Source organism: Cygnus olor, chromosome 2 (assembly GCF_009769625.2).
Source record: "Cygnus olor isolate bCygOlo1 chromosome 2, bCygOlo1.pri.v2, whole genome shotgun sequence".
Lineage (NCBI taxonomy): Eukaryota > Metazoa > Chordata > Aves > Anseriformes > Anatidae > Cygnus > Cygnus olor.
The window spans coordinates 39,560,344-39,575,459 of NC_049170.1; positions in this window are offsets into that span (position 1 = coordinate 39,560,344).

The window sequence follows — 15,116 nt, forward strand, 5'->3', positions numbered from 1 at the left end:
TTCTGCAGTCACCTGAGGATGTTGAGACAGATGACTTTATGAAATTTGAACAATCTCAATTAACATTTTATCTTTTAGTTTGATGAAAGTTGATAGGCTTCACAGCTGAATATAGTTTTAAATCCCATCACATCTTGTGAAATAATTTCCTTTAATACAGTGTTTCAGTCCCTCAACACAGGTATGAGCAAGCCTACCAATTTCTACCGAGCATTCAACACTTTTTTCTTCTGAACCGTCCACTATTCTAAACTCTTTCCTCTTTTGTTCAAAAAGTTTGTCTGTTCAAGACAACACACAGTAGAACTTGCTAAAGAGTAGATGTTCTTTGTTTTTTACTTGTTTTGTCAGAAATACCATTTCAACAACAAACCAAATTCATGAAGCTTTAATTGGGAAAAGTTTCCTGGGACTGGAAAGGAATTTCTGTTCAGAACAAGAGGTAAAGACTGTGGTCCCAGAAGAGCCAATTACTTCAATGTATAATGCATTTATATAAAAAAACACTGCCTTGAATCTCTGTTCTGCCTAATTCAGACCAGGACCTTCAACCAGCAGTTCCACATTCCAGTCCCATGCTTGACAACCAAGTTATGGATTATTCTACAAGGAAGGAGGTCACTCTTGGTTTCATTTGTAAAGAGAGGGAAACAAACAAACAAAATAAAACAACAACAACAACAAAACACACCACAAAACAAGTAAAGACAATCTTACCACCCTGATATGAAACAGGAATACTTTAAAATCTTGCCTTTTTTTTTTTTTTTTCCTTACAGGGATACAAATCTGCTGGTCTGTCATTCACAGTGTTGCATGATTCAGTTTTTAGACCTTGGGCATATGAGTGTATTTAATTAAGTTATGTTATCTTAATGAAATACTGTTCTTCCATTGAGCTGCTACAGCTGACCATGTGCACATTTTAGTGCAGTTTCATTAAAGTCTCTCAATTGCATTTGTTCAATTGCCTGTAGCAGTAGTTTCACTTTTGGAACGCTACACTTTGCTCCATCACTCTATTGCATTCTTGGAGAAGGACTCAGTGTCATTGTCATTTTTAGTTGTTTTTTGATTGAAACTGCAGTTTCTGCAAAATCAAATGAGATTATAAAACTCATGCTATTTACCCATCTTCCTGTGAGAGGGCTTGGAGAACCACAACAGAAGATAATTAAGACCAAGGGAAATGTCTCAACTCTTTAAAAGGGTACAATCCAGCCTTTACACCCTGTACTCTGTTTTACATTGTTCTCACATTTCAACATAATGTTCAATATAAGCACTCAAATCTTCAGGCCTTGCTTGTAACTGCAGAAATCATTGGGGACTCTGGGGCAACTTGGCAAATTGATTTTTTTTTTTTTAAACTACTTTGCATGTTACATGAAGGAAAATTATCTCTAGTATGTCTTCTTAATAACGATATTCTATCAGACTATCAGGTCTTGACTAATATAACATCCTTCTTTAACTTGGTGTAATAAGTTCAACATTTTTTTTTTTTCCTTTTCCTAGGGATGAAATCCCAAGGAGAAGCTTTAATAACTACATAAATAATTCTTCCAAAAGTTTTGGCACTGTCTTTTTTTTCCTTTCCTGTAGGAACAGAGTAATTTTTTTTTCTATACTACCCAATGTAATTTATTTTACAAGTTAACATTAATTTTAAACATGCAGCATTGTGTTAACAATTAGCAAGCTCCTAATCAGGTACTTAGTGGGTTCAGCTAAAAGTATTCCCTGAAGTTTGCCTTTTTCTCTTTTCTACATAACAAAATTAGCCCTACAGACATTCTCTGCCCACACATAGTAATATAATGATGATCACAGTAATAGCTTGGTTCACAACCCATTTTGATTTCTTGCCCTTGACATTCCTCTCTCTCTGGCTGGTCTACTTCTGCTTTACAGCCAAATGATTTATCATCCTGTCAGTGGATTTCTTTCACACCTTGTATTTCCTTGCCCCATCCCCTGCCCCCCAGTAATTTTTATTTGTTGTTGCATGGGTTGCCAACGTCTTGACTGTTTTCAGAGTTTGACACCTGCAGTATAGTGTGTGGCTGTGAGAAGTTTGCACATTAAAAAAGAGGTTTAAGCAGTGGCTGAAAAAGTAATCATAGATAATCCATAGATAAATGTAACAACTTGCTTTCCACAAACACATTGGTAAGACACAAAATACTATGTCAATTATCTGTGTTATCCAACCAGGTCTAAACTCAGTTCCTCATGCTTCATACAGAGGTTCCCCTTAAACTATTTTACTGTTAATTAAAACCTTGCTATGGTGGGCCAGGGCTTTAAATGATGTGACAAACTGAAACAAAATTAGTATGAAAAGATCGATGTATGACAGTTCTTGTAGTAGAAGGCTCTGACTTAATTATAGAAGTTAAATTTAAGTTCAAAGCTACAGATGGTTTGTGTTATTATTAAGAAAAAAAAATCAATTAACATTTTAAAAGCTCTCCCCATGTTAGCAATCAACCCACAAGTTAAAACACTCTTGGACTTGTGTAATAAGCTCCAGTTCTTCCAGTTACCTGGTGCTCAGCCAATTTCCCAACTGTGCCTATAATAGTGCATTAACAGCCATCCAGTCTGTTCCCCAAGCACAATATTGGATCTGTCACCACAACAAATTGCAGATCAGTGACCTCAGCGGTAGATGTTTAGTATTGTCTTTGGCCTGGGTGCTGTGTTTTTGATCCAGAACAAAGGCAGAGATTCAAGATAAACACCAGTGTTCTCTTTACCCTTGCATCTCATGTTTTAGAATTAAAGTGACACAGAGGAAACAACATTTTAAACAGTAAAAGAATGGGCCATTTCCTTCTTCTTTCCCATTTGTCTTTTAGGTGGTATACCTACTTGATGAAAATTACAACAGGAAAAGAAAAAGAAAGAGAAATAATGAATAACAGCTTGCCTTTCTCTGAAAGCAAGTGTAGAGAAGCAGTGTTCTTCCTAAGGCAAAGAGATTGTCAAAGCAACTAGGCTGGGATAAGTGCATTGGGTCAGCTGTGCAAGTTCCATCAGAGTGAGCAAGTGGTGGGATGTGCTGGAAGGGCTCTGCAGAGCAGTGCTGATTGGATCCATCAATGCTCAGGACCTGGCATACATGATTTCTCCATTTGTTGTGGGGTTGCTTTGGACTACTAGATCTGAAGACTGAATCCCTCTCCACTACTACGGCAGACTAAGTGTAGTCCTGGAACACCTCTTCTGGTAGAGTGTCCTCTCAAGGCAGTCCAGCCTGGATGCACCTGATCTGATCTGCAATGTGAACCACAACACTATAAATAAGGGTGATCAGAAGTCTCACTTCAAAAGGGTACTCCCAATCTAAATGACGTGGGAATGTACATGACAATGTAGTTGTACCTAGGGAGTGAAATAATAATTCAGCAAGCTCAGTTTTGGTGTCAAGTGGCATGAATAACTAATATCCATGAAGCATTTTTATATTCATGGATAGAAAGTGCTATATCAATTTAAAACAGTCATCATTCTATTGCCATGCGCTCACCATCCCCTCTACTTTCAATAAATTATTGTATGACCTATAGAGACTGTCTGATAGATGAGGATGACTTCTTAATAATGCTTAAATCAAAATTGGTGCAGACATCCTGGAATTTAACTTAAAAAAAAAAAAAAAAAAAAAAAAAAGGACTTTTTCCATTATAATGCAAATCTGGTGCCCACTAGCTGCCCAGATAGCTGTCTCTGTGCTCTGCTCCTGGGATAGACCTAAGGACACTGCATTAAGGATTATTTATTGTTACTGTAAGGCCAAGTGGATAATGCTACACCTCACAGGAGGAGCTTACAGGAGCCTTTTGGACTCAAACAGCAAAATTTGTTCTCCTTCCTTCATTGTGCAAACTAAAGATATTGTTTAAGCTGATAGGTATTCCAGATTTAAATAAAGACAGTGAGACTATGGGTGTACAGTCAGTGTAGTCTAAGACCCTAACAAATAAAGCATCTGAAAGTGAATTTTGGTCAGGGAAAGCTTAAGCTGTTCATGACATGCTTATTCCAGCATCCATAAAGTAATAGAGAATGGTCCCTTAGGGGGGCCCAGATTGGACTTTGGTAATGAAAACCTAGGCTTGATTCCTAGAACTACATTATTGCAGGTAAAGTTCAGCTTTATTTATGTGTAAAACACTCCATTTTATTATTATTATTATTTTTTTATTGCTCAGTTCTGCAAAGGAGCTATAAGCCTCTGTATTCATATAAGCCCATACAGTCAGTCAGCACATGGAAATAACTCAACAGAAGTGATTTTTGATGTATCTTCTTCAAGCACTGTGCAGTTTTCCTGGGGTCTCAGCACATTGTCCTTCCAAAAGGCTGTATGAGTGAAAAAAGTGAAAGCATAGGGTCTCTGCATCATCAAGACAGGTGTGGATAGCCATTCATGGAGGCATGTGGAGCTCCTTCTCATATAGGTACCCCTCCTGCTGCTGTCTTTGGAAAAGGAAAGAATTCTAAGTTGCCCCAAAACAACATGTCCAAAGGAATGCACACTTTGCTTTCTCATGGGTCGGACCTGGTTAATAATCTATTCGTTAGAGATGTAGTTTACAATTAATGCATTTCCACAGTTCCTTGCAACCAGCTGTCAAGAAACTTTTGAGCTCTTGCTGTTTACTGGTTATGGTGATAATCTAACATTAAATTTTATTTTGCATATTCCATTCACAGAACATCAGCTGTAATGGCATCAGCAAATTCCATGTTTGTTTTTATCTTCACCTTCTACTAGCAGCTGTTGTCAAATAGACTTCTCAACAAAAATGGAAATTATTAAGATAAAATATATGATATACATTTATTTGAGGATTTTTCTTCAACCTCAGGCTAAACTCCTTATCAAAAGCAAGTGCCTATAGTCAGATTTATTGATTTGTGTTTGACGCTGCTGGAAAAATAAGATCAAATCCAACAGAATTTGTTTGACAACTTTGAATCTACTCTTCTAATATTTAATAAAACATAGATTATACATACTGTCAGGCACACTTCGAAAATTTTACTTCAGTCTGAGATGAAGACAGCCGAATCATCAAAAATCTATCTCAAGATTTATCTCTGTGTTGCTCCTGTTTTTGTCTGTCTTTCCCCCTTCCTGTACCTTTAGAAATGTATTGTTATTCAGTCTATTATATTTATTCAGATGAGAATGAGTCCATGCTTCTGTGCACTGATAAAAGCTACACTGAAAGAGGAATTACAAAAGCAATAGATACAAATGTAACAATTAATTGTATTCTGATATTTTTTTTTTCTATTTTTTTGATTAAAAAAAATCAGAAAAACATAGATTAAGGACCTATACATTAAGGGGTTTCTGCAGTCATTCTTTGTGAATTCTCTGCTAATTTTCTACCAATTTTCTTTTTCTTAGTATCACAGTATTCTGAGCATCCATCTTTAACACATCTTCTCAGGGCTGTCCTGCTGTCCTCCAGACCATTATTCCAACATCTCTGTTGATGGGGAAGATGTTTTGAGACACAAACTCTTTCCACATTTCCTCCTTTGCTTTTCAAGTAGTTTTCTATCAAAGTTCATTTCACAAACAAACATCTTGCTGAATGACAGTCCTATGGAAAGCCATGCAGTTTAAATTTTATCTAGTGATTCCTTAAACATTTATCTTCTGCATGAGAAGTGGCTGGACCCCATTTAAAGTCATCATTTATCCAACTGTTTCAATAGATAATTACTTCTACCACAAAGGGAACATATCTTCACTATTGCAGTGTCTTTTTTAACAAAGATGAGACCTTGTAGTCCTTTATTTAATTACTGTGCATTCAGAATAAAGCTATTTTAGTCCCTTTTTTTTTTTTTTTTTTTTTTTTTTTGATGGCTCTTTGGTCCGTTACATTATACAGTATTATTTCCCATGGAACCCTAATAGAGACATTTTCTTTTAAACTGATTTGGTTTCTCAATTTTATATCTCCTCCTTCTCATGGCTCAATTATGAGGAGGCTGAGAGAAACATTCTGTCAGTCTGTCAGTCTTCTCATTTTTTTTTTTTTCTGTTTTTCTGTTTCCCAGTCGTACCCAACAATAAAGGTAAATACATTTTTTTTTTCAGATACTCTCTGTTGAATAATTATTTTATTCATTACTTGTAGTGTCTTACAGACAGCTAATGCAGAAGGGCAATTGTGCAGAACAGAGTACAAACAGAAAGTAAATGAGTCCTTGCTCAGAAAAGCCTGTGATTTTAAATAAACAAAGTGAAAGCATGAAGCCAGGGACAATGGGACATTGAGTTATGCCACAGATATGCAAAATAAGATGTCACTGTAATTAAGAAAGCTGCTGTAATACATTACTTTTATGCACAAGACACAGTGTACCCACTGTGCTGTGGGTTGCAGGTAAGCTTGATTTCACTCTACATGTAAGTCAACTTTATCCAGAAACTGGAGCCACAAGTGTAAGATGCCGAATAGATTTAATCTGCTCTGGGCATCCTCAGAGCAACTAGACCATTTTCAGTTCAGAACTAGCTTGTATCAGGCTGGCTGTAATGTAAGCAGAACAAGTTTTAGAGATAGATATTCTATAACATAAAATTAAATCAGACAGCAAACACTCTCCAGTCCAGCCTCCTCTCTAGGTGTTTCTCAGTGTGGGGACAGATGCTAGTCAGAGTTTACACATTTTAAAATGTAAGTTTCCAGCTTTTATGTAGGACTAAATTTCTCTAACATATCTGGATGCTAAGCTCTTACGGAAAATGACACCTCAATAGGAGTGAGAAAATTACCACCAAGGATTTTAAACTAAATCTTTGGGGACTTATTCTCATCTTGGCTGAACCAATTTAAAACCAATAATGTTGGGTTTTGGTCAATCTCTACACCCTGGACTCATAACACTGGTTTTAATGGAATATATTCCACTTATTGCTTTGTATGCTAGTCTAGTAATTATATATCAAAAAGAAAATGAAACTTGAAGCATGATTTCTACATTAAGTGGAACCATCTCTTTATTTTGGAATTTCTCAACAGATTTGGTTATTGAAAATGTAAACTGGAGGTGGGGCAGATTTAGCTTTTGTATTAGATGTTCAGAGCAAAGATTTTGGATTTGGCCACTCTCTAAGTAGAGCTGCTTTGTAGGATTTAACCTGGGAAATTTTACTGAAAAGACTTGCAATATTTCAGTCTGCAGTAGTACCTTTAATTCACACCTCAAACAATTCCTACAATTTCTGTGACCACCTAATGGAAAGAAGTGTTTCACAAATCTTGGGGGTTCTGGTGGATGAAAAGCTTGACATAATCCAGCAGTGTGTACGTGCAGCCCAGAAGGTCAACTACATCCTGGGCTGCATCAACAGAGAAGTGGCCAGCAGGGCGAGGGAGGTGATTGTCCCCCTCTGCTCTGCCCTTGTGAGGGCCCACTTGGAGTGCTGTGGTCATCTCTGGGGCCTCCAGCACAAGAAGCATGTGGATCTGTTAAAAAGGACATTATTACAGCTTTTCAATGCGTAAAGGGGGCTTATAAATAAGACAGAGAACAACTTTTTGTTTGGGAAGATAATGATAGAAAAAGGGAGAATGGTTTAAACTAAAAGAGGGGAGATTAAGATGAAATGTTAGGAGGAAATTCTTCACTGTGAGGGTGATGAGGCACTGGAACAGGTGGTTGCCCAGAGAAGCTGTGGATGCCCCATCCCTGGAGGTGTTCAAGGCCAAGTTGAATGAGGCCCTGGGCAAACCTGATCTAGTGGGTGGCATCCCTGCCCATGACGGGGCGGGGGGGGGGGGTTGGAACTGAGTGATATTTAAGGTCCCTTCCAACCCAAGCTATTCTATGATTCTATGGAATCTTGTGCACATTCAAACTCCAAAAATGCAAGGCTAAGCTGCAAATATAAATCACATAGTAACACAATAGGTTAAATGTATCCCTTAACCAGTATTTTCTATGGAGAAATGCTTAGTACTAATTAGCATCTTACGAATTACAGGGTGCAAGTGGTAGCTAGTTTTAAGATCAGCATCTTGTTGTAGAGGATTCACCAATTAGTTATAATGACATTGATTTAAAAGCATAAAAGCAAGGATCTATAGAATGTACTTAGAAATCCTTTTTCTTGGAAAAAAACAAAACAAAACAAAACAAATAAACAAACAAACAGCAACAACAACAAAACCAACCAACCAAAACAAAAAACAAAAAACAAAAAACAGCAGCTAACTTTGAAAAGACTGTCAGGTGTTAATAGCTACTTGTCTCATTGAGATTTTATGCTATTGTCATACTGACTGCAGTTTATAGCCTTTAGCAATTAGTATTTCCTCCTCATGTTTGACATTTTTCCAAGAGAAAGCCTACAACAGGTATAGTTCTTCTACTGTCAGCTCCGCTTAGATCTGTTTCTGTTGGCTCACCCATCCCTGGATTACATATTGTGGCTGTTTGGTGTCCTTAGTGTGAATGTCCTGTCTTGTGGGTACTCTGCAAAGGCTTTCAGATTGGTGTATTATTGTGTTGCATTACCAATACTGCAGAGCAGGTGAGAGTTAATTGACATTCTGTAGGAATACTTTCTGGAGGAAATTATAAATTATGGCTGCTGTAGTTCGAATTAGGTTTAAAGATGTTGGTTCAAGATATGCTTTTTTTTTTTTTTTTAACTGACTGAAATTGGCCAAACTGGTGAGAATGCTCTTTTCTCCAGAATGTACCCATGAAACCCTAATGAAAATAATGCGTTTGCACAAAAAGAACTAATATATATATATTAATAACGTTCTTTGATTATCCTGACAGGTTACTAAAAATATCATTCAAGCTAAAACATCTATTGTAAGATGGCTTAAAAATAGAGTCTTTTGAATGCTTGAATTTAAGACCAGTGTCTTAAATATTGTAAAAAGGATTATGATTTTTATGTTAATCTCATTTTGTTACTTTAATATACTTCTGATAAATAAGATAAGTGAACTTCTATATGAATAGCTATTAATTTTCAATTCTCCATGCAGTATGTTCCTCTGCATATAAACCACATACAAATTAATTTAAAAGTCCAGTACACCTAATCATGAGTTTCATTAACTTGCATAATTATGCAGTAGAGATACCACAGTAGAAGACAGAACTAAGGCCGACAGTACACATCAATAATTTAAGATAAAATGCATTATAAGGAATTTCTAATTGTCTCCAAAACCCAAGTGTTATAAATGAGGAAACTCAGAATTAGAATTATATTTTAAGGAGCTATTAACCCATTAAACTATAACAATATTATAAGATGGGCACACAAATAAATATATTTGGACCCAAAGTTATATTTTCCTATGACAATTTTAGTATAATAATCCTTATCCTGAAGAATTATGAACAATCTTGACTTTCTGCATTATGAATAGCCCTATTGACTTCAGTAGGAGTACTCATAGTGCTTAATAATTAAGCATCTGCATAATCCTCAGAAGAATCTTGAGAGGAAAGTGATTTTCTTTAAAATATAAATCTTACATAACTACAAGGCTCTGTGTCAAAAGTCTAAGGTGTTTCTAAGACTTTCTCCTTCTCCTGCCATTAGGGAAGTTTGTTCTGGGCTCTCCACAATGCCACTATGCTATGTTGGGTCAGGAGCAGAAACCAAGCTTGGTGTCCCACTTTGAGGCCTATAAATAGAAAGAGGTCACACAAAAGGTTTACCCTTCAGAACTGGCCTTCACATTTCTATGTTGTAATGGTATTTAAGTCAGAAGTTGAATTAAAAAGATTGGAAATAATCCATCTCTCTAGAGAGATCTCCGTAAGTTTATTTTTTAAATATATGAATATCATCAGAACATTTAATTATTTTCTAGGTAGATACAGATCAACACATATAGATAGCTGTGATGTTTGATAAAACTGCAGCTGAGCGGATAAATTTGTTTCTGTAACTACTGCATCAGTTGATTATAACCTTGAGGAATTTAAAGAATCCTAGAAAACCTTGTGACATAGCGAAGTTGGCTCATGTTATTTCCCATTTCTGCTATCAGTGTTATCTTGACAAGGAACATAATTTGTGTCATTTCCCAATTTATTTACATTTGTTATCCTGAAAAAGGACTAGTGGTGTCACCAATTTTTCTGTACATCCTATGCATTCTAAGTAACAAAGCAATGAGCTGATGCAGCAATGTGGGATGACCTTGTTTCCCAGGGTCTAATAACAAAGGCTTCAAATGAAACGAAGCAAAGATATTTGCAAAAACAGACTTGCAATGAGGACAGTAGATATAAAAACAATGTGTATCCATTCTCTGGACAGATTTTCTACTGGAAAGATTTGTTAGCATAGCAAATGACAGTAGTACAATTGTCAGTAATTGGCATTCCTGTGTGTTCCCAGTTAAAAGACTGCAATTTAGAGGGATGAAAACTGTACAATACAAAATGCGTCCCCTGATATGGAGGTGGTTTCTCTAGGCACTGAGGAACGTTGAAAGGGTAGTATGTGAAATTTGAATTGGATCTAACTCTTCTAGTGATAAAGATGTCTTTCTCATAGGCTAGAAATAGTTCATGAATAGACAGTTCACTTCAAATGAAGATGGGAAATTCTGTATCTTCATATGTGTCTTACAGACAAGCAAGAACAGGAAACCGCTTATAGAAAACTTGCTTATAGAAAAGCAAGAACAAGAAACCACTTTGGTGAAACATTGTTTCTTAGTCATGCTATGGATAAGCGTGTAAGATTGTGGATCCATGGGCTTATTTTTCCTTTGCATGGTGTCTATCGTGCTGTGCAGTTCATTGCCCACAGAAAACTGTTTCAAGGCAGAGCCTGAGCTGGAGCTACAAGTGATAGATGAACACACTAATTTTCAGAGTCAGATAGAATTTGAACTGGGGGCTCCTTTACCTAAAAATATCTGTATTCTCAACTATATAGCAGTCTGTGGCAGACATGACCCAGATATACCTCTTTACTGGCCATTTGTGGTCTGTGAATCATGAATTATGTGAACTATGGATACAATTTAATGTTGGCAATAATAGTAAAGAGCTTGTTGAACAGCAGTAATTTATATGTACTTAGGAAGATTGCATAACATCATTAATAACTGCCAACATGACCAGTAGATAACAGAAGATATAGTCCTTGGGTAATGCTGTCTAGCAAGAGCCAGCTTAAACAAGCCTCGGTCAAGTGAGGGGTATGGTAGATATGGGAAAATATTGCAGTGTTGTCATACTGTCTGGTAATGCTGAAAGGTTATCAGAAGGATGTGGGGTCATCAGCTTTTACCCTGGAGAAGCCTTAGATGAATGCCAAGTTCTTAAAAATCACACACCCTAAAGCAGCCATTACTATGGCAATGACAGAGCATGAGAGACCAGATTTGTCCCAGTCACCTCTCCAGTGCAGTCTGGTGACTGAGCAGTACCAGGGACTATCACTAGATAGTCCTCACACAGCAACAAAAGGAGGACCCACTGAGAAAATATGAAATACTTGATCCAGATCCCATGAGGTATGAAGTAGATGCAGTGGCAAGGTCAGACCCTAATGGAGTAAGAAGTTTTGTTAAATTAGTTGATTAAACTGTAAGAACATTTCCTGTTTGAGAGACAGTGAGATGTCGGCCATTTTAGTGATGACCTTACGCGGATCGACTGCAGCGAGGGCTCCTGACAGGGAGGTGGTTGGAACCAACCCCTTAGAACTGCCCAGTAACCAAACCCAGTAATGCGGCACAGAGCCCTTTGGTCAGAGCCACAGCCCTGGCCCCACACCGAGCAGTCAGGACCTGTGCTTGTGCTGCCGCGGGTGCTGATGTGCTGAGGGCGGAGCCAGGGGTGGCAGCAGCCAACCAACCCCCTGACAGTATAAAAGCAGTCCCTAGGGAGCACCTGAACAGAACGCACAAACAGGACAGGCCTGGCGGTTAGGCCAGGTAGTTAGCACAGGCAGTTCAAGTGGGGCAGGGAGGAGCGCGGGGAGGATCCTCTCCTCCCTTTCCCACCTCCCTTTCCCTTACACTCCTCTCCTCTGGGAACTCTGCCTCTTACAACTTGTAATTCACCATGGTGGGCACCTGTCACAGCGGCCGGGCTGAGGCAGCAACCCAAACTGAGGGGACACGGCCTCTCTGGGCTCATGTGGGCACCCAGGTGGATCCCCTGAGGGATGAAGTGACAGTCCAGACTGGAGACTGTGGGGAGATCGAGAATCTGGAGGCCTCCCTGGGTCCTGAGGGAAAAGAGGGCTCTCATGGGTGCAGGTGTTCCCTGCTCAAAGAACTGCTCGAGCAGATGGCTGGGCTGCAGCGAGAAATCAGTAGCCTGAGGGGCTCCTGGAAAAGGATGACAGTCTGGACAGTAGTTGGAATCCAGGCCCCAAGAAACATGTCAAGGTCAAGGGAAGTACCAAGCATAGGGAGTGGGGCTGGACGGGGCGCTGCATCCAAACCAGTGCCACAAAAAAAGGCTGGAGAGTCTTAGTGATCAGGGACTCCTTGCTGGGGGACACTGAAGCTCCTGTTTGCTGACGACGAGGCAGAGGACCTTGTTCTTACCAAGAGGGATGGACTTGTTAGGGAAGCGAAGGTTGGGGGCAATTGGGGAAGGGGGCAGGAGACCTGTGTGGATGAGCAAGGAGCTCATCGACAAGATCAAAAGGCAGAAGGTCTGTGAAATGTGGAAGAAGGGCCTATCCTCTTGGGAGGAGTATAGGAGTGTTGTCAGGGCCGGCAGGGATGCGACGAGGAAGGCTAAAGCCCACCTGGAGAAGAAGCTTGCAAAGGAGATAGAGGATAATAAGAAGGTTTTTTGTTTGTTTGTTTTTTGTTTTTTGTTTTTAAGTATGTAAACAGTAAAAGGAATACCAGGGATAATGTGGGTCCCCTACTGAACGAGGGGGGTATCCTGATAATGGGGGACACTGAGAAGGTGGAGATACTGAATGCCTTCTTTGCTTCAGTCTTTGCTTCAAAGACTCCCCCTCGAGACTCCTGGACTCTGGAGGGAGTAGAGAATCTGGGAAATGGAGAGCTCCCTTCTGGTCGAGGAGGGAGTGGTTCGGGAGCATCTGAGTGGGATCAACGCACACAAACCCATGGGCCCTGATGGGATGCATCCACATGTGCTGAGGGAGCTGGCGGAGGTGATTGCCGAATCGCTCTCTGTCATCTTTGAAAGGTCTTGGAGAACAGGAGAGGTGCCTGAAGACTGGAGGATAGCCAATGTCACTCCGGTCTTCAAGAAGGGCAAGAAGGAGGATCTGGGAAACTACAGGCCAGTCAGTCTCACCTCTGTCCCTGGAAAGGTGTTGGGACAGCTTGTTCTGGATGCCATCTCCAAGCAATTGGAAGAGAAGAAGGTTATGTGGAGTAGTCAGCATGGATTCAACAAGGGGAAATTGTGCTTGACCAAACTCGTTGCCTTCTATGATGGCATCACCAGCTGGGTAGATGAGGGGGAAGAAGTGGATGTCATCTACCTTGACCTTAGCAAGGCTTTTGATACTGTCTCCCATGATATCCTGCTAGCAAAGCTGAGAAAGTGTGGGATAGATGAGCAGACAGTAAGGTGGGTTGAGAACTGGCTGATTGGCCGAGCTCAGAGGGTGGTGATCGGCAGCGCAGAGTCCAGCTGGAGACCTGTGACTAGTGGTGTTCCCCAGGGGTCGATGCTGGGTCTGGTCTTGTTCAACATCTTCATCGACAACCTTGATGAGGGAATAGTGTCCGCGCTCAGCAAGTACGCTGATGATACAAAGCTGGGAGGAGTGGCCGACATGCCAGAAGGCTGTGCTGCCATTCAGCGAGACCTGGAAAAGATAGAGAGCTGGGCAGGAAGAAACCAAATGAAGTTTAACAAGAACAAGTATAGAGTCCTGCACCTGGGAAGGAACAACCGCATGTATCAGCACAGGCTGGGGCATGACCTGCTGGAGAGGAGCTCTGAGGAGAAGGACCTGGGGGTCCTGGTGGATGACACGTTGACCATGAGCCAGCAGTGTGCCCTGGTGGCCAAGAGGGACAATGGGATCCTGGCGTGCATTAAAAGGAGCGTGGCCTGCAGGACAAGGGAGGTGATCCTCCCCCTCTACTCTGCCCTGGTCAGGCCTCACCTGGAGTACTGTATCCAGTTCTGGGCTCCCTGGTACAAAAAAGACAGGGATCTCCTGGAAAGAGTACAGTGGAGGGCCACAAAGACGATACGAGGCATCTTCCCTATGAGGAAAGGCTGAGAGACCTGGGTCTGTTCAGCCTTGAGAAGAGAAGACTGAGAGGGGATCTTATCAATGTTTACAAATACCTTAAGTGTGGGAGACAGAGGGATTTGGCCAACCTCTTTTCAGTGGTTTGTGGGGACAGGACAAGGGGCAATGGCCACAAAACGGAGCACAGGAAGTTCCGCACCAATATGCGAAAGAACTTCTTCACAGTGAGGGTGACGGAGCACTGGAACAGGCTGCCCAGGGAGGTTGTGGAGTCTTCTCTGGAGATATTCAAGGCCCGTCTGGACACCTACCTGGGCAACCTGCTCTAGGGAACCTGCTTTGGCAGAGGGGGGTTGGACCCGATGATCTCTGGAGGTCCCTCCCAACCCCTACAGTTCTGTGATTCTGTGAAAGAAAAGTCCTAATCAGCAAGGCTGAGATGCATGATGACAATATGAATTACAGACTAAACATAAGATACTTTTTCTTTGTCTCTCATGTCCAGATGATGAAAAAGACAATAAATATGTGGGTGTAGTGAATGTATGTCTTCAGCAAATATCAAGTACTAGTGTTGAGTACAACAAGAAGAAGAAAATGAAAGTTGACTTTTTTGTCCCATTATATTTTTTCATCTCATTGTCTTCGTTTCATTATCTTTTGCTCCAACAACCACAATAAATAAATAAAAATGACAGACATTCCTGCTCAACAGGTCAGAAACACAACATTTATGATCTAATACATCAGTCACTTCATTTCTTTCACTGTAAATAGACCATTAAAAATGCTGGTTCTTTAGTCAAAATTGTTTGTTTGACACTTCTCCACTCTTTACAATCCCCAAGAAATTTTCACAGCCTTTTAACTTGACCTC